The sequence below is a fragment of the Pongo pygmaeus genome, chromosome 7, assembly GCF_028885625.2.
Source record: "Pongo pygmaeus isolate AG05252 chromosome 7, NHGRI_mPonPyg2-v2.0_pri, whole genome shotgun sequence".
Lineage (NCBI taxonomy): Eukaryota > Metazoa > Chordata > Mammalia > Primates > Hominidae > Pongo > Pongo pygmaeus.
The window spans coordinates 139702402-139723711 of record NC_072380.2 but is presented as its reverse complement, the minus strand read 5'-3'; the positions used below and the strand labels follow the sequence as shown (position 1 = coordinate 139723711).

At 41.0% G+C, this 21310-nt stretch overlaps 1 long non-coding RNA gene across 1 annotated transcript in view; it reads right to left on the bottom strand.

The window, feature by feature from the left end:
- Window positions 1–373: 373 nt before the first annotated feature.
- The window catches only part of LOC134740045 (uncharacterized), a 338647-nt gene continuing 317710 nt past the window's right edge, over window positions 374–21310 (bottom strand). The window contains exon 4 of the long non-coding RNA XR_010127287.1: window positions 374–511. This is a non-coding gene — a long non-coding RNA (uncharacterized LOC134740045). The remainder of the gene's footprint in view (window positions 512–21310) is intronic.

The following is a 21310-nucleotide window of genomic DNA, read 5'->3' as shown; positions in this document are numbered from 1 at the left end:
CAGATCCAGTCCCCCTTTGGTTAGGGTGGCTCCGCCAGCATTAACCTCTCAGTCCATCCTTTAAAGCTGAGCAACATTCTGAAGTCAGCCAGAGAAGCCCCACGGCAGGAAAAATTACTTGCGCAAATACCGTGGAGATTGGCATGGAAATGTCTGCGCAGACTATAGGGCTAGGAGGACGGGCAATTGTGTAAAGAGGTTCTCAATGTGCAACATGCCCACTCACTCTCAGCCACAGGAGAGGTTCCGGGCTCTACGCTAAGTATTTTAAATCCATGATCTCTTTCAGTCTTTCTCAAAACCCAAGCAATTGACATCTTTCTCTTCATTTTACTCAGAGACATCCATTAACTTAAAGTGGCTGAAGGGGGACTCCAATCAGGGCAACCCACCTTAGAGTCCTCTGCTGTCCACCACTGAGCTGGGAAATGAAGACTCTGGACATAGCATTTCATCTGGCTGATCCTTGGAGTCCCAGTCTGTAAGTTTGTGTCAACAGCCTCTGCCTCCTCTGTAGGATGACCAAATGAAAAATCGATGAAAATTCATTCATACGCAGGGTTTTAATTTTTTTATTTTCATGAGGCAAAAACAAACAACAACAACAACAATAAAACAGCCCAACAATATAATAGCCTGGTCCCAGGCATCAGAGGATGGGATTAATAGGTTTCAAAGCTACATTCATGACTTGGGCGATGCTGCTTGAACAGACAAGCTGCCCCAGGCATCCTGGAGATGAAGTAAGTAGGATTCTTCTTGAATTTGGGGGACAGCTGTTCTCTGGAGTTCAAAAAAAAAAAACCCAAGTTTCACTGGGGGCAGAAGGACAGTTGCTGGGTGTGCCTCTAGTTGTTCTATAGAAATGAAAGCTTAGAACTACAGTTTCTCTCACAAGAGGTGAGACGGCTTTGCAATTGAAAGAGAGCAATCAGCCTGGAGCAATTATGTTTTCATTATTATTCCCAAGCTTCTCTGTCACAAATCGCATTTTCCACCCCGGGGGCACGTTGGTGCAGAGCTGCCGATCGCAGTTCCCATCATTCCACCAGCTGACTGCTCCAGCCTGGCCCTGGAAGCGGCAAGCCAGCGGCTCATTAACTGCAGTACCTGTGCACAGATTGCAAACCCGGCAGAGCAGATGCTGTATATTTCAGGAAATTCTCCCCTATTTGAAAATGACTACGAAGTACTTTTTACTATCAAACCCTTGTTGGGATTTTTCTAGAAAGAAGACCGTGAAGCCCTTGTAGATTTTCCTGTCGACTTGCATTACAGAGCAGCTGAGAGTGCTAAGTCTGGGCATGGCCTTGACTTGCAGGCACAAACACCAAACACACCCAGGCGCCCCTGGCTTTAAAACTGGGGATTTGAAGTGCTAGACTTGAGAGCGCAGAAGTGCGGCAATGCTCATGCCGCCATCACGTGGCTAGAGGAGGAACTGCACCAGGAACAGAATCAATGGACCAATTCGGCCAGGCTGCCTGCGTTCCCTCCTTCGTACTTTCCTCCCACCCTTCCTTTGAAACAGCTGCTGAAGAAGTCTAGTCAATTAAAAAAGAAAAGAAAGAAAAGAAAGGTGGAAGAGAAATAATTGAGTTAGGTACCACTGTTTGCACACCCGTTCCTGGGGCTTTATAAAAGCCCTGCGTGGTAGGGCAAATAGTCGTCAAATGAATTTGAGTGGGAATTCAAAGCACTCTTGATTTCTCTCGGTTAATATATGTTAGCTGAATTCAGTGTCGAAATTGAGCAGCTCATATTTAAAAGGAGATGATTCCCACAGAACTTTATGGACTTTACATATAGAGGACACAGAACAAATTAAACTTTTCCTTATTGCTTTGAATAAAAATTAGCGTTTTATAAAAAGAGAGGGAGGGAGACTTAAAACTATGCCCTCATTCGTTATTCTGTTCGGTTGTCTACATTTTAGTTCTTAATTTGTAGAAACTCCTTGCATCCTGGGGATAATATCCTCTTGTGCATCATATGAGTTGCAAATACTTTCTAATAATTACCTGGCTTATTTCTTTATGGGATCTCTTTCCAATTTTAAAAATTATTAATTTTTTTAATGTAACTGAAGCTGCTGTTTTTCTTTTACAGCTTCTGCGTTTTCTATCTTGCTTAGAAAGCTACCTCCACCTCAAAGTATAAAAATAGTCTTTAATACTATTTTTAATAATGATTTTATGTTTATGTTTAGTTCATGTGGATTTATTTTTATACTCCATTTTAAGCTAGCTTCATTTTCATCCAAATGTGGAATGAATTGTCTCTGTACCATTAAGAAAATAACAATCTGTCATTTCCCCACTGAAGTGGCACATTATCGAGTAAATGCCTATATGTAGCTGGATCCTATCTGTTCTGCCAACATACCGTATTTATACTCACTACCATACTGTTTCAATCTGGTAGGATAAACCCGTACCCTCTTCCTACTTTTCTTTTATAAATTATTCTTAGCCATTCTTGAACATTGGCTCCTCCATCATGAGTATGCCTGGTCTGATTTGTTATAACAACCTTGCATTATTTTTGTTAATAAAAGGTCTTCAGTTCTGTTTTTTTTTTTTTTTTTTTTTTTTTTTTGAGATGGAGTCTCGCTCTATCGCCCAGGCTGGAGTGCAGTGGCGGCGATCTCGGCTCACTGCAAGCTCTGCCTCCCGAGTCCACGCCATTCTCCTGCCTCAGTCTCCCGAGTAGCTGGGACTACAGGCGCCTGCCACCGCGCCCGGCTGTTTCTGTATTTTTAGTAGAGACGGGGTTTCACCGTGGTCTCGATCTCCTGACCTCGTGATCCGCCCGCCTGGGTCCCCCAAGGTGCTGGGATTACAGGCGCGAGCCACCGCGCCCGGCCCAGTCCTGTATCTTCTGCAGAGCTTACGTTGTTTCTCTGGAGACTTGGTGAAGGAGAGCCTCGTCACATCCCTCTTCCTGCTGTGGGAAAGGCTAAGCGCTCTCTCTCAACCTGCTAGAGGGACTCTGATTGGCTCATACAGAGAGTCTTAGAGAGTTGAAACACAGCTGCCAGACGTCCACCCCTATTAGTGAGCAGTTAAGTGGAGGTGGTTGTGAGATGAGCAGAGATCCCAAAAGGTGTTTACTATGTTCCTTAATTTGAAATTTATTCAAAAATCATGAGTTGATGGCTCTTTATATACTAAGACCTCGGACCAGGGAATCAAAGGTAAATCAGATACAGGCCTTGCATTCAGAGAGCTCATGAACTAGAAGTGCTATGCATATGTGAAAACAAAATTAGCACCCTTCCAGGCAAAGAAAGTAGACTGGAAATGTACACAGTACTGTAGCAGCCTCCAGAGAGGGGCAGTGAAGCCAGGTGAGGCAAGGATGTCATTAAGGAGTGAGGACTGTGTGAGGGCCATGTAGCAAACCATCCCTTCCTCCGCAGGGGAATCAGGCTCATCTCAGTGGTAGAAAGGAGTGCGATTATTCTGTTGTGTGCATATGTGTTTGTATGTGTGTATGTGCGCATATGTGCGAGTTGACCAGGTTCTCCTGAGCAGGAATCTAGCCAAAGGGTGCAGAGGCTGCAGACTTAGGTAGCAGGGAGGGGTTGAAAGGCTCAGGGAGGAAGTGGCTCAGATATATCTTGTTCTTCTTCCCTGACCTCAAGCTATAAAACAGGCAAACACTTCAGGCAAGCTTTCCGAAAAGACAAAGTTCTCACTGTCCCAGGAAACGAGAGCTTAGACCCTGAATAAAGACTCCACTTCATACCGTACCACCTTCTCCCATCTCTCTCCTGACACACAAATGCTATTTGTTTAAAAGTTTATCTCAACTGGAGGCGTTAAGGAAGGGCCCCTGGACATGGCCTTAGATCCTGTGTTATGCTTCAGCTGTTTTTTAATGTTTGTCTGTTCACACAGATGAAGTCATGAAGATCACAGTCTAAGGCAAAATGATATTTTCTGCAGTCATTATTGTTCTTGGAAACAGAAGAGCCGAGTGTGAGAGAATGTGAGGGCTGGAAGGGACCAAGGCAGCCTCCAGTGCCCCCACTGGGCTTAATCCCCAAGGGAAATGAGGCCAAGACCGGTGACATGACTTGACCCAGTTCACACAGCTAGTTCCTTCTGCACAGATGTATCTAAAGGACACTTCTCTAGGGGTGCTTCACCATCACATCATTGTGCAATTCAATGCAATGTATTTTAATAGAATACATTATTTCTCTTCTTCCAAACATAAGGGTCAGGGTTATGTACAATTTGTGTGTGAAAGTGTGCAATATAAAATTCCACTTAGGAGAGTGAAATGCTTCCAAAGGACAAACTATAAATGAGATGGGCTCTTCCACCCCCAGGTCCCACCAAAAATGGCTTCAAACAAGGGAAGGTTAATTAGGTAGGGAACTTCTCCACAAAGACAGATTTTCCCTAAATACTGCTGTCCACCTGCTTACTCCTCTCCATAGAGGGCCTTCAAGGTCATCTAACTGCAAAGTTTGGGATGAAGATGAGCATTCTATAGTGCTCCCCTTTGCTCCCCTTTCTAGGCCATAATGGCTTGCAGAGAGCACCTGTGTTCTCTACCAAGTAGGTAAAGGTCCTACCTCAAGGAGAAAGATATTTACGGTGGTTTTGTCTTGATTTTTCCAGCCCTTTCAGTGACTGGGCAGAAAAGCCAGACTAATTCTGGGGACTCTTGGAAAGCCCACTGTAGTTTTGCTTTGTAGTGTTTGCTTTGTCAGTAATAAAGCTGCCATTCTATCCTCCAACTATCAGCCCCCTTGCATGTCTTGGTCGATTCAGAGCTCTGGCAGGGAAAGAGGTGAAGGGGTGTGTCGTGTTCACTCTTAAACCCTTTTCACCGTAGAATGCCATACGCATTAGCAGTAGCTAATGTAAAGACTGTCAGTTGCTTCCGCACTGCTCCTGCATATGTTGCCAAGTTGATCTAACAATTTTATGTGAAATGTAAAGTTTTTTCTTTTTCATAGTTATGTTTCACAACTCAATACTTTTTTCCTATACTTTGTGTTTTGGACAGAAGCAGGGCAGAATATATGACTGAAGTGAACTCCACTCGACCCTCAAAACCAACACCTCCAAAGAGAATATTCCAAGAATCAAGCAAAACCTGGGAAGTCAAGGACGTTTCATCTGCGTTTCCCCATTCTCTTAGATTGTCTCTTCTTTCCTCAAGTCTCACAGAATCTGAGAGTTGGAAGGTTCTCAAGGTCATCTCATGCACAATGCTTTGTGAAATTTGAAGTCCAGCTACAATATGCCCAATAAGCATTTGTCCAGACTCAAGAGTCCCCATTGCTGGAGAATTGAAATTTAATAATACCAAACGTAGCCCAATCCATTTTGGAACAAATCTACTTGTGAGAAAGTGTTATTTTATTGTTGTTTGTTTTACAGCATGCTGTAGGTGGCCTCTTTGAATTCCATCTAAATACAACTGTTTGTAGGACAGTACTGCAAAATCATCTATTCTAAAGATGCATATGTGTTTACATTGTATCTGTGAACATTCGTAACAACTGAAGACACTTCTGATTGTGCTTGGCTGGGCAACAGACATGACTTTGCTTATGCATGTGTGAGACAGGCTGTTTCAGGTAGTGTGATAAAAATTATCTCAATATTTCAGTCATACTATTTAAGAGTCTTTGGAATAAGGAATATAAGCCTTCTATGTCTTAAAAAAATTTTATGGAGATTTTTTGAAAATCATGAAAGCACCAGATTCAAAACATTCAGAAGGCATCTTGGAAAAAAAAATCTTGGGAGACAACAGTGGAGGACTCTAAACAAAGTTGTATTACAGTATTCTTAAGAGTAAAATCAATGGGACAATAGAGCAAAACTGCTCAACTAATATACCTAATTCATAGAATGCAATAGCTATTTAGGAAATGAAATATTTGTTGTTGATTTATGATGTGCCACTAACTCTGCTAAGCCCTTTCCTTATTTCATTCTACTTAATCCACCCCAAGACCTAATGAGGTAGTTAGCACAGGGCCACCATCCCTTATCCAAAACTTTTGAGGCCAAATTTTGAAAATCATAACTATTTTTAAGAATATACAGTACATGTATTGTATCTTGTTTAACCCCACCAGCAGGGTCTGGGATAGCATGCTGTAATCAAACACATTAATATTTTGCAATAAAATATGTGCATATTCACAGAGTGTGGGATAAAGAAATATCATAAGTCCCCAGTCTCCAGTCTCCCGTCTCATGCCATTTTAGGTCAAAGATGAGTTTGTGATGGCCTTATGAAAATGTTTTCTGTTCTCAGGTATTTGGGGATTTTAGATATGCAAATTAGTGGTTTGGAATTTGTATTAGTGTCTCCATTTTGCTAATAAACAAAGTGAGGCTTTGTAAGTACTTCCCCCTGACGCACACAGCTCAGTGTGTGGAGTTAGGTCTGAGACAATCAAGGTATTAACAACGATGCTTGGTTGCCTCAGTGAAGCATCCATCTGCCAGGGGGTTGGGGGTCACTGCCATGGGCCCTGAGTCTTCTCTTCTTTAGACCGATCACCTGCCCATAACTCTCTCTAGACTTCTTGCCACAATGGCTCTCCTTTGAACACCCAGTGGTTTCTCCTCACTTCTTCTTAAACCACTGTAAGTATGAAATCTCCATGAGGGGAGTCTTAACTAACTGCTAATAGAAGAACAGAAAGAACAGAAAGGTGTGTGGAGTTCCACACTCCAACAGCATCTACCACTTGCTCAATGAAGTTTTTAAAAAATAAAAACATTTTCTAAGCAGATAATGTGGCTCTTTTATAGTGCTCATCATTTTGGAGAGAAAAAGATAAAAGAGCCACCGTAGGTTCCAAACCCAAGGTTTGGGAAACCTCCATTCCAGTTCTATTGAAATTGCAGTTTTTTCATATAAATTTCCCTGGAGAAGAAATATCATAGGAGTTTTAATAATAATAAAGTACAGTTTCTGTAGCCAGCTCATTTGGTTTGAATCTCATTCTGACACTTCCTAGCTGTGTAATCTTAAGCAAATTACTTAACCTCTCTGTGCCTCTGTTTTTCTAACAAATGGGGACAATGATATGACCTACCTTTGAGAGTTGATATAAGAATTAAATGATTTCACACATGTAAGCTACCGTACCAGTTCCTGACCACACTAAGAACACAGGGAATATGAACTTCTCATCATTACTGTCACAGATATTTGTAACCTATGAACCATGGCCCTCTCAAAAAGGAAAAGTAGCAGAAAAAAATTAGGAGTCAGATCTGTGAATCTCTGAAACTCAGGAACTTAAGCATTAGGCTGTTGTGCTTCTCAGCCCAGGAGTCACGATGCCTGGAAATCAATCAACTTCTGAAATTCTAGAGCCTTTCCCAAAACCACTTCAAGCAGCAAAACCACATCTTATCCTGACACAGAATTAGTGATTTGGTGCAATATAAAACAAATATGCGTGGCCTTCTCCATGGGTCTTTTTGGTAAATAATAATGGATTACGTCTGTTCCAACACTATCATTATTAGGCATTACTATGGGCAAGAATTTATGTAGCGCTCTCTAGAGAAGCAAAGGTGGCTTAGATGATCTTTTTCTTCAAAGATATCACATCCTAGCAGAAGTAACAATGTGTATACACATATATTAGAATGTCAGATAAGGTACATGTGGAGATATACACATACTGTATATGTAGATAGGTAGTATAATATACATACTGCATGTTTATATATAAACATCTCTATAAGTAAACATATGCAGTACATATACATATACGCATATATACATGTACATATATACACATACACATATATACATGTACATATACACATATATACACGTATATATATACGTGTATATATACACATATACACATATATACACTATATATACATATATACACTATATATACATATATACACCATATATACACACATATGTATACATATATACACACATGTATACATATATACACACATATGTATACATATATACACATATATATGTATACATACACTACATACAATATGGAAGAATTAATATGGAAGAGAGAAATTGCCCTGGAACTGTGGTCAACAAACTCTGGTCTATAGGAAAATGCTGCTTGCTGCCTTGCTATGCCTTGTGAGCTGAAAATAATTTTTATATTATTGGCTGGTTTCATTTTAAATGAATATATATGTATCTATATAACATCTTTCATTTGTCTCTTCACTGGCAAATCCTAAAATATCTACTGTTTGGCTCCTTAAGCAAAACTTTGCTGATCCCTGCTCCAGAGGGCTATGAGGGGGTATCACATGGTTTAGTACAAAGTATGTTTTGGAGTCAGGCAGGACTGCATTTGAATCCTAACTAATCTGCTTGCTTGCTGTGGGACTTTGGGCAACCCCAACCTCAGATCTTCTTTCATGGAAAGTGAATAATATTATCTACAATGTAAGATTAATATCAGCACCACATGTTTAATCCACCTGATGCTTTGTCTGTGCTTAATACATGTTTGCTATAACTGTGCCTGAGTTTGTTCATAGAAGATGATTTCTATTTATTTTCTTCTTTTGACTCTTAGATCTTCAAAAGGGCCATGTCTTGCTCATTTCCATATTCATAGTGCCTACTAAGTGAATGATTAATAAGGAATGAATGACTTGCGTGATCTGCAGAGTCTCTAATGGGATACAAGTAATTTCCACCTTATTAATTTATGTTCCTTAAAACAGCCCCTAAAGCATGCTGAGAGCATATCCCACACTGAGCACGTCCCACCTGTCCTTCCCCTACACCCAAGCACACCCTCTTCGGGCCATGCTTGGAAATGTTTCTTGAAGGGCTGCAAAAAAAAAAAAAAAAAAAGAGGCCAATCTACAGGCCTAAAGAAAACAAAGGTGATTTCTTTTTTAATTCCCTCACCAAGGTGGAAGTGGGAAGTTGAAATAAAAGCAGCATGTTTCATCAATACACATTGCCCTAATGCACAGGCAGGCCCTGGGGGTGAAATGGTTTTGGTAGCTCTAGGGTAAATAAGTTCTGGTTCTTTCTACAGTCTTAGAGAGATTTTAAGAGGATTCCAGCGGAGCAACCTTTTAAATGGGTGTTCACATATCACCACCTTCAGGAAGCCTTTCTTAGCCACTCAGGTCTCACTGATTGTCCTCTCCACTGAACTCCTAAAGTGGCAGTGGAGCCTAGTGGTTGGGTTCGGGTGATGGACTCAAACCCAGGTTCAAATTCCTCCTCACCATATACAGCTTTGTGACCTTTTGCAACATACCAAGCCTGTTTATGTCTATATTTTCTTGTTTAAAAATGTAACTATCAGGCCAGTAGTGGTGGCTCATGCCTGTAATGCCAACACTTTGGGAGGCCGAGGCAGGCAGCTCATGAAGTCAGGAGATCGAGGCCATCCTAACACAGTGAAATCTATTTTAGTAGACTAAAAATACAAAAAATTAGCTGGGCATGGTGGCACATGCCTGTAGTCCCAGCTACATGGGAGGCTGAGGCAGGAGAATCACTTGAACCTGGAAGGCGGAGGTTGCAGTGAGCCGAGATTCTGCCACTGCACTCCAGCTTGGGTGACAGAGAGAGACTCTGTTTAAAAAAAAAAAAAAAAAGTAAATATCAATAGCACCTACCTCATAGAGTTGTTTTAAAAATTAAAAGATAATCTGTATGTAAAACACTCAGCTCATTGTTTGACATAAAGCTCATTCCTACAAAACACTGAAAACTATTCATTATCATTATTTATTGCATTGATAACCTATGTTGCATTTAATAATAGATGTTTCTCATGCTGTAGTTTAAATATTTAATGCATGTTTGTTTTGTTCTTTTGATGGCAATTGCTACATATTGAATTTTCTGTTGTAGTCTCAGAGTAATATGTTTTTCAACAAGATATACTTCTTGGCAAAGCTGTGAAGTAGGTGAGAGCAAATGTATAGTATAAAGACAAGAATGTTTCTGAGCCCTCTTTTACCTTCCCTGGCCAGTTGCCTCTCAAGCTACCTCCTGCCCAACTCTGAGTGGAATCTTCTCCCAGGGCTAATTAAGGTTGCAGATGGAATCAACTTTGCAAATCAGCTGCACCTGTGGTAGGGAGATTATACTAGAATATGCAGCAGGCCCAGTGTAATCACTAGGGTTCTTAAATGAAGAAGGAGGCATAAAGTTTACAACCAAGGAGATGACACCATGAGAAAGACTCACTGGGCCCTTGCTGGCTTTGAAAATTGAGAAAGGGGACTATCAGCCAAGGAATGCAGGCAGCCTTCAGAAACTGCAAAGGGCCAGGAAACAATCTGCCCTAGAACCTCCAAAAAGAACCCAGTTCTGGCCGGGCACAGTGGCTCATGCCTGTAATCCTAGCACTTTGGGAGGCCGAGGCGGGTGGATCACAAGGTCAGGAGTTCGAGATCAGCCTGGCCAAGATGGTGAAACCCCGTTTCTACTAAAAATACAAAAATTAGCCAGGCACGGTGGCAGGCACCTGTAATCCCAGCTACTCAGGAGGCTGAGGCAGAAGACTCGCTTGAACCCAGGAGGCAGAGGTTGCAGTGAGCTGAGATCGTGCCACTGCACACCAGCCTGGGCAACAGAGCAAGACTCTGTCTCTGGAAAACAAACAAACAAACAAACAGTTCTGCTGACATCGTGATTTTAGCCCATTGAGAACCATTTTGGACTTTTGATCTCCAAACCGTAAGATAATAAGGTTGTTCCTTAAGCCACTGCCTTTGTGATAATTTATTACAGCAGCAATAGGAAACTAATACACTGACCCATGAGGTTATAGGATGCAGGAGCCCCCAGGGCAGTGTTGACTTATGGAGATTTTTCAGGTGGTCTAGAATAGTATAGCCCAAAAGAGAGCGTGATCTGACTGAAGTCAAGGAGGAGAAAAACAAGCAGAGTCTAAACCTTCATCTTGAGCACCAAGACAGAGTATCAGGATGAAGTGATGAAAACAAGGCCAGGACCTATGAAGATCAAGGGCAAGCTTGGATATGACATAGGGAGCAAGGGGCATGAGGTTAGGCCTGGCACTCAATGGTGGGAGGGAGAAACACTTGACTATCTCATGAGAGGGTAAGGATATGCTACCTGTTTTATATGTCTGCTAGCTCTTTCTCAAGAGGGGACCCGACCATGCTGAGAGCCGTGGTTCTACGTACAATGCACCTCTGTACCTCCTATGACACCTTCCATGGCACCTGATGCCAAATCAGCCCTGAATGTATTAATACATTGACAGATTGTCCAGAAAAGTGACTATGGTCAGTATGACGATCTCACCTGTGAGAGGCAGGCTCTATCTACTTGTGAAGGTACATCTTTTTTTCATAATATTCCTAAAATCCCACTTGATGGAAATATTAGGTTGGTGCAAAAATAATTGCAGTTTTTGCCATTACTTTTAAAGGCATGTGTGTGATAGAACATGTTTCCATAAAGTTTTGTGTTAATCAGCACAGAGGAACAGTAAGTTTTCCTTCCTCCTTTCCTCTTGCTTTGTCTCTTCAATGTTCATAGTAACACGAAAAACTTCTAAAAGCCCTAAATATGCCAGAGAACACAAATTCAACAGAAAATACGGAATCCAGGGAGATGGGAAGCATGAGAGATGGAGTATTTTATACAAAATGCTCTTGGCCACCTGGTGGAATGGGACTAGACAACAGAGGAGGGAAAAAAAAAAAAAAAGCAAAGGAGTTTTATCACAAACTTGGTTTCCAAAGCAACTGCTTAGAAGTCTCTTTCATAAGATTCCAAGTTCCTCTCCACTCCCTCCTAAACACACACACACACATACAAACACACATCTCAACTTCAATGCAGTCATTAGAACAAGTCAGGCAGTCATGTAATCTTAGAACCGAAAGGGCCCTTAGAGATAATTTGCATCCAATCGTTGCTTCTTCCCAACACCCAGAACACCCATCTATACCTGAGAACACTCAGATTCCAAGGGAAGAATCTGTCCCAAGGGCCCATTCCCATCAAGCAGCAGAGCTGGACTTGGATGCAGGCGGCTCCATAGCAGACTCCTGCTCTTCCTGTGGTTGCAAAGGCCATGCCTTACTGGAGTCACTGTATTTGGCCAGAGTGCAGTCCGAGGAAGCCCCATAAACCTTTGCTTCTCAGAGGGTGGTCCTTGATCCAGCAGCATCAGCATCAGCTGGGAACTTGTTTAAAATGCTAAATCTGGCTGGGCGCAGTGGCTCACACCTGTAATCCCAGCACTTTGGGAGGATGAGGTAGGCAGATCACCTGAAGTCAGGAGTTCGAGGTCAGACTGGCCAACATGGTGAAACCCCGTCTCCACTAAAAATATAAAAATAAAAAAAATCAGCTGGATGTGGTTGTACATGCCTGTAATCTCAGCTACTCGGGAAGCTAAGGCAGGAAAATCACTTGAACCTGGGAGGCAGAGGTTGCAGTGAGCTGAGATCATGCCACTGCATTTCAGCCTGGGTGACAGAGCGAGACTCCATCTCAAAAAATAAATAAATAAATAAAAATAAAATAAAAATCAATAAAATGTCAAATCTCACGTCCCTCCCCAAACTCTCTCAATTAGAATCAGCCTTTGTGATACGGCTCCCAGGTGATTCGTGTGCACATTAAACTTTGAGAAGCATTGCAATAAACTGTTCTTAATTTGGTACAGATAGCAACATTCTTCAGTGGTCTTCTAGCTTAATGGTCCAAAGCTGCGAATTCTCACAGTTCAGAGTGCTCAAGAGGTCCATCGTAATTACCAATAAATAAGCATTAGAAAGTGGTGTTTCATCCTCTACACAGAAATCTGTCAACTCCATGGCAGAGGCCTTCAAGACTTTTGTTCTCTGCTCAGAAATCAACATTGCTTTTGGTATCTAGGAAAGAAGGAAGAGGTATCTTTTTTTAAAAGAAAAAAATAAATAAAATATCAGATGACTGTAGCTCTTTTGTTAACTTCTGCTTACTTTGCTTTGGCTTTGGTTTCGTGAAATCAGAACCTCCTATTTACATAGGGTTTACATAAGGTCCATTGTCCTTTTGTGGCACAAAGAGGTAGCTTAGATGAAAGAAAAGAGCACTGGGCCCAGAGTCATCCAGATATGGGGTTCAATACTACCCCAGCTTTTGAATTGCTGTGTGACCCAAAGCAGATCAGTGTGCTTCTTTGAACCTTTATTTCCTCAACAGTAAAATGGCTATGCCAATAATAAGTAATTTATGAGAGTTGTGAGAAATCATACATATGAAAGCTCCTAGCACGTGGCCTAGCACGTGGCAGATATTCAGTAGGGCATGATACAGAAAGGTTGTAATTAGAACATAAAATGGATACTTTTTGAGTATCTGCAATGCCTGCAGACACCAGGTATACAACAGTAAATGAGACAGATACATTAATAGTATCCACCCAAGTGGAACTATTGTTTACTGGAAAGCAAGAAAAGATAATGATAGCTAACAATGATTGAGTGCTTGCTACACACCAGGCACTGTTCTAAGGACTTTACATGAATTAACTGATATAGTCCTCACCAATATCCCATGGATACTAGGCACCATCATTAACTCTCTTTCACAGATGAGGAAACTGAGGCACATGAGGGTTAAGTAACCTGGTCCACAGCTGTATAGAAGCAGCTTAGCATGAGACAGGTTGGTATGGAGATTCAGTAAGTTTCTGAGTTCAGATCCCAGGCTCTCCAGTAAGTAAGGGAGCCTGGGATCTGAACTTAGAAACTTGCTGAAGCTCTGTACCAACCTGCCTCGTACTAAACAGCAACTACATGTATATAAACACATGCTTCAAAAGGAGAAGGCCCAAGAACTAGGAGGGTGCACACCAGGGAGCCCTGGCCTAGACTGAGGAGTCAGAGGTGGCTCTCGAAGGGGGCAATGAGAAAGCAGTACCCAGATAAAGAAGGTGGAAAGTTATCCCTGTAGAACAAGTATGGGGGTGAAGACCTGGAATTAACGGAGAACTGAGAGCTTAGGTCATTAATATTAAGTAACAGAATTGTACTTGGCTGCTAAAGACTGCAGCTCAAAAATCAAGCATCCAACAAATACACTTGGAAAGAAAATATCTCAGACACCACTTCTGTTGTATCCACATTCTCTTAGTCTTGACCAGCATCAACGTCTATCATCTTTAGAGGAAAATTAGACCACAGAAGAGCGGATAATGAGAAGGGGAAGGAGGGAGGGCTTTGGCACCACATCTGGGCCAGGATCCACTAATGCTCGTTTCTGTGTGACCTTGAGTGGGTAATTAAAACTGTCTTCTAAACCTCAGTTTCTTTATCTGGAAAATGGGTTTAAGAATATTTACCTTTTATAATCGTGGTTTAAATAAAGCCATGCATGTATGGCCTGGCTCTTGGCAAGGACTCAAGGAATGTCCTCTCCCTTCACCTGTCAGCTTTCAAAGTTAGAAACTGGCACATCATGCAGGAAGCTGAGACACAGCCTCTAAACACCCAGGTCCTCTCTCTAATCTTGCATCTTTTGAGGGTGTTTGGTTTTGTTCCAGTATCTTAAGCAGTATTGAGTTATCAGGTTTGGCCATGGAACTCTCACGAGACTTTCTTCTTAAAATCATGTGTCTAAGATCATTCAAAGGGATCAAAACTTCAATTTGGATGAATGCATCCAAGTGTCCTATTAATAATCTTTCTCATCACAAAAAAAAAAAAAAAACTGGGAAAAAAATTATGAGGAGACAGCTAGTAAAATGAATGAGGATTGCTGTTTTTCTTTTTTTTTTTTTTCCAGCAGTGCACACTGAAGGAATATCTATGACCTCAATTTCCAATTTCCATCAAATTCCAGGAGATACATTTGAGGAAAAAAAGCCAGATCTTTTCAGGGATACCTAGAGCTTTAGAACCAGAAATCAACTCGAAGAGCATTAGGTCAACCCCTTCATTTTCCAGAGGATGTGACTGATTTTTGAAGCTGGAATGAAGCTCATACGGGGTTATCGGCAGAATTAGGGCTTGAATTTAGGAGTCCTAAGGCAATCAGGGCAGTACATGTGTGGCAATAGCACTGATCAGCTAAGGAGATTTTCTGCTGAGGACAAGTAACCTATGTTTCAAAGTTTAAGCAGAGGGTTGTTGATAACCTGCCAAATTCACTTGTCTGGAGAAGGAAAGTGAAGTTAAAAGTGCTATAAACAAACAAAGCCTCAGTTCCACAAATTTAAGAACATATTCTCTTTCCTAATAGATGCAATAATCTAATAGATGTTCTTCACTTTTCATTGACCCCTTTAAGGGGAGTCGGTGGAGTTTTCTCAGATTTGCATGTGATTTGCATATTGGTCACACAATCCCCAGCTCAGGTCAATGGGTAATCACAGGCTTGTTCCTGTTCTGGTTCTTGGTCATTAAGCAAGAATGCCAGGTGCCTTAGCTTCTGCCACGGGAAACCATCACCCAGGAAAGTACGGCCATTCTCCAACTGCCTCTTTCCAGCTGAGGACCAAGGCAGCCCGCATAATCCTGATGCCCTCCAGAGGCCTTACAGAAAACCACGAAAGACTCCCCAATGCAGTGTGTGGTCTGAATATATCAACTATGAAGGAAACTTCTGGGCTTATTAAGGACATTTGAATTTGGATTGGGCCTTCCATGCCACTAGGAAATTACTATTAATTTTTATGGTATAATAATTGTATTATTGTCATGTAAGATAATAGCCTTACTTTTTAGATTTGCATTCTGAAATATTTGAGGTTAAAATGTGATATCTGTAATTTGCTTTAAAATATAAACTACTCTAAAATACTAAGCAGGCCGGGTGCAGTGGCTCATGTCTGTAATTCCAGACCTTTGGGAGGCCAAGGCAAGCAGATCACTTAGGGTCAGGAGTTCGAGACCAGTCTGGCCAACATGGTGAAAACCCCATCTCTACTAAAAATACAAAAATTAGCTGGGTGTGGTGGTGCATGCTTGTAACCCCAGCTACTGGGGTGGCTGAGGCAGGAGAACCACTTCAACCAGTGAGGCGGAGGTTGCAGTGAGCGGAGATGACACCACTGCACCCAGCCTGGGCAACAGAGTGAGACTGCCTCAAAAAAAAAAAATACTGAGCAAAACAAACAAACAAAAATAAAGCAAATGCAGCAATATGTTAGTAAATGTTAAACCAAGGCATGTGTCCATTATAATAGTCTCTCTACATTTCTGTATGTGAAAACTTGCATACTAAAAATTTTAAAGCAAATAAAGTTATTCTGTTAGAATGAGAAAAGGAGCTATGGAACTTGACCTCTCGTTATCCTGTTCACCACCCAAAGGTCAGCCTCCATAGACAGATGATATAAAGAAAGCAAGAACTTTTTATATGTAAAAAGCACACACAGGTGACTACTACATGAATATTTTCTCATTGCAAACACTTCAAACCACCAAGAAGTATAAGGAGTAACCACTGAAAGTTTCCCTCTCTAGGTTTGCCTCTTCCAGTCAATCCCCCAATTCTTCAACTCCTGCCCCCACTTCTCTCCCGCCATTAATTAATAATTTAGTGGATGGGAGTAGAAAAATTAACTTATGTCCTTGGGTCAAACTCAATGCCAAAATCACCCAGGAAAAAAAGGATACAAGCAGAGCTGTGGTGTAGGGTAGGGATAGGGGCAGAATGAGGTGAAATAGGCTTTCTGAATCGTTGGAAAGCTACACACAGTATTCTATTTTGGAAAGACACATGGGTATCCACTCTGCTTCCTCTGGCAGGAGAATGTGGCCTTCCTAATACTGAGTTCAGTTTGTCATCCAGGAGAGCCTGAAGTTTGCAAACTCTCTCCCTTGAAACCCAAACATTCAGATTGTTAAAGGTAAGTTCTCCCCACTCCATAGTTGTGGAATCATAAAGCTCTCCCACAAGGCACCTTCTCAGTGCTGTCATCTCAACATGGCAGAGCCCAACCTGGGTGGAGAGTATCACCTTCAGCTTTTGGCTCTGACGAGGATTCAAGGCCCCAGAACAAAAGACACGACAAGATGAGCAACATGAGGTCATGCTTGCCTCCCTTACATTTTGTATCCTTGGTTAAATAAAATGGGAACTTATGATAAACGCATAGGTATCATCTGTTTTTGTTAATACAGAATCTATTGGAAAATCTGCAGTCTTTCTATAGCCTTTTTTCTATGCACTTACATATATATTTAATAATGATAATAACAATAAAGGAACACCTGTACACTGTTTGTGGGGATGTAAATTAGTACAACTGTCATGGAAAACTGTATGGAGGTTTCTCTTAAAACTAAAAATAGAATTGTTATATGATCCAGCAATCCCACTTCTGAATATTTACCCAAAAGCTTTTTGTTTGTTTGTGTTTGAGATGGAGTCTCGCTCTGCTACCCAGACTGGAGTGCAATGGCGTGATCTCGGCTCACTACAACCTCCACCTCCTGGGTTCAAGTGATTCTCCTGCCTCAGCCTCCCGAGTAGCTGGGACTACAGGCACCTGCCACCACGCCCGGCTAATTTTTGAATATTTTGGTAGAGACGGGGTTTTGCCATTTTGGCCAGTCTGGTCTTGAACTCCTGACCTCAAGTGATCTGCCTACCTCAGCCTCCCAAAGTTGTGGGATTACAGGTGTGAGCCACCATGCCTGGCCCCAAAAGCTTTTAAATCAGTATGTTAAAGAGACATCTGCATTCCCATGTTCATTGAAGCACTATTCACAAGAACCAAGTTATAAAATCAACCTAAGTGTCCATCACCAAAGAATGGATAACGGAAATATGGTATATATACACAATGGAATACTATGCAGCTTTAAAAAAGAAAGACATTTTGTCATTTGCAACTACAGGGATAGAAATGAAAAACATTATGCTAAGTGAAATAAGTCAGCACAGAAAAACAAATACCGCATATTCACACTCACACGTGGAATTTAACATAATTGAACATAATTGAAGCAGAGAATAGAACGGTGCCTACCTGAAGCTGGTGCATGGGAGACATGTGGAGACCATGGTCAAAGGGTACAAAGCCTCAATCAGACAAAAAGAATAGTGTTTGTTCTTCGAGATAGACATTGTTCCTGACTTATGTTTTTCAACTTGACAACAGTCCAAAAACCACATACATTCAGTAGAAATCATACCTCAAATTTTGAATTTTGATCTTTTCCTGGGCTAGAGACCTGCGGTACAATACTTCCTCAGTGCAGAGTGACAACATGAGCTGTAGCTTCCCATCAGCCATGCACGGGGGTAAACCACCAATCTTTACCGTATCTGTCTTGCCTGATGTTTCTGCCCAACTATAGAAGTGTTCTGAGCACATTTGAGGCAGTCTAAGCTAAGCTGTGATTGTCAGTAGATTAGGTGTATTAAATGCACTTTTTTTTTTTTTTTTTTTTTTTGAGATACGGCCTCTATCTCTTGCCCAGGCTGGAGTGCAGTGGTGCGATCTTGACTCACTGCAACCTCCACCTCCCAGGTTCAATGCCTCAGCCTCTCGAGTATCTGGGACTACAGGCATGCGCCACCATGCCCAGCAAATGTTTGTATTTTTAGTGGAGATGGGGTTTCACTGTGTTGGCCAGCCTGGTCTCAAACTCCTGACTTCAAGTGATCTGCCCTCCACTGCCTTCCAAAGTGCTGAGATTATAGGCGGGAGCCACCATTTCTGAACATTAAATGCATTTTTGACCTTTAATTTACAATCAGTTTACCAGGGCATAACCCCATCATAAGTCAAGGAGAGTCTGTATTGTATAATGTGGGGAATATAGTATTCATGTATATTAATGTATCATACATTTTTTAATTGCTAAGAGAGTATATTTCAAATGTTCTCACCACAAAAAATGGTGTTTGAGGTGATGCATATGTTAATGAGCCTAACTTAATTATTCCACATTGTATTCATAAATCATAACCTCACTTTGTACCTTATAAGTATACTCAATAATTTCTTAATTTACAATTTAAAAATAAAAATTACAAACAACAACAAAAATAATAAACACATGTGAGCCCTTAGAGCAGAGTCGTGTTCTAAGCACTTTTTACCTATTAAATCATTTAACCTTCACAACATCCCTCTGAGGTATGTACTATTTTTATCCATATTTATAGATAAAGAAACTGATGCCAGATTGGTTAAACGTTTGCCCAAACTCAACCAGTTAGGACTAGGGGAACTGAGATTTGAACTCAGGTAGTCTAACATCGGAGTATACTCTGTTGACCATCACACTATTCACACATATTGTTTTGCTTTTCAATTTATTTTTCATACATAGGATCACACTACATGTGACATTTCATTTTTACTTTGAAATATTCCTTGGACTTACTGGATAAAATCTACCTCATGGTTTTTAACTCCTGCGCAGTCTTTCATAAACAAGACATAGAGATGTACAGAACCATTTCCAAATTGATGGTTATTTAAATGATTTCTAATATTTTGCTGTTATAAATATTGAAATGAACACTCTCGCCCTTGTCTTTTTTTAGGCTTATATGTATTTGTATAAGTTTAGATTCTTACAAGGAGACTTGCTGGGTCAAATGATAATGCACATTTAAAATTTGATAAACACTGAAGTAAGATTTTTACTTTTCAATTTACAATAGAGGTCAGAAGCCAAAACTCCATGTCTTAGTGGGGAGGGAAAGGAAATGAGACTAATATCTTGCCTGAGGCATCTGTCCAGTTGGCTTTTCAGCCTCCCATACCGTGATATAAAAATTGAGTTACCCCCAAAATGAGTTCATGAGTCCAAAAAATGAGTTCGTGAGTTTTGAAGTCATGAATGAGTTCAGACCTTATAACTAGAAGACTTTAGCCTACCTTGACAAAGGTTAAAAGGTTATACTATTGAATATGGCTGCATTTCACCATCAATAAAACTATGATACCAGTAATCATAATAGTCACCATTTATTGAGCATGCACTATGTGCTGGGAATCCTACTAAGGGCATTCACAGTCTCATTTAATCTTCCTAACCATCCACAATCCTATGAGTGCCCAGAGCCAACTATGGCTGCCTAGTTAACCCCTTGTTTCCCTTGCAGTTACAGATCAACCCTCACTTCCTTAGGACAGCCCTTCCTTGCTTCCCTGACCAGGGAAAATCCCCCTACGATACCTTCTCATAGCACCAAATCCCTCTTCACTATAATGCTTTCAAGGGTGGTAATGCTATATTGAATACTGTGAATCTTTGATTAACCTCTATGTCCCTTTCTAGACTCCACAAGGGCTGGGATGGTGAGAATTGAACAAGTGACTGAGTGAATGAATTAACCAACACATGAGTTATGGAGCTAAACACTGACTGGTCAAGACCATGTTGGAAGATAAAGATGGGAGAAGAAGCACAGTCCACGCAAGAACATAGTGATCAAAGGAATCCAGATTTAAAAAAACGTATAGGTCATGTTTGTAGCACAAAGAAGAATATAGAGTGTAGTATGACTAAAGCTTCCTGCCTCTACTCATCTGGGTTTACCAGACAAGAGAATAAAATGAAGTTAACCATTTACCCCTTAGTTCCTTAGTGTAAACTCATCAATATACCTCCTATACTAGCAACATATGTGTTTAGAGAAGAACTAAAAGCAAAGGAATGCTGACATTTCAAGCACTATGACATCAGGATGGGAGAAAAATTGGAGCACTTCTGTCTTTGTAGGCCATGTAGACTATATTGTGGGATATCCACATCATCTATCAGCACACATGGTTCTGGCTAATCCTAGATCAGAAGGAAAAAAAAAAAAAACAAAAAAAAAACCTCTGATGTTTGAGCAGCAACAATGGGCAGTGTTACACCAAACACTAGATTAGACATGCTGGTTTCATGAGAATATGCAATTTCAGTATGATTCATACCCTTATATTCCCTGAAACTTGACAGAAGCAGATTTTGCACTAACAGCCATGCACAGTGGTGCTCACATGCAATAGCTTACACCTGAAATGACAAAGGAGTCATCTACCTTTAGAAAATGTGACCCCAATCCCCTCAGAGTGCACAAGCTCACTTGGGTTTCCATCAGAGGAATTTAACTCTTAGGGTTTGGGGAAGGGCACCGAGCAAACTGTTGGGAATGCTTCACATTGTATTAAAACAATAGACTGGCTCTCTTCCTTTGGGCGACATGGTTGTGATTTCCAGAAATAGGATGAATCATTTGTCTCAAGTAGGTAGTGTTCATTCTAACTTGTCTAGATTTTTGGTGGCCTTTTCTAAAATCCATAGAAGAAATGTGTATTACAGATAGACACATTTGAGAGGTGCTTCCTAGGGAAAAAAAAATA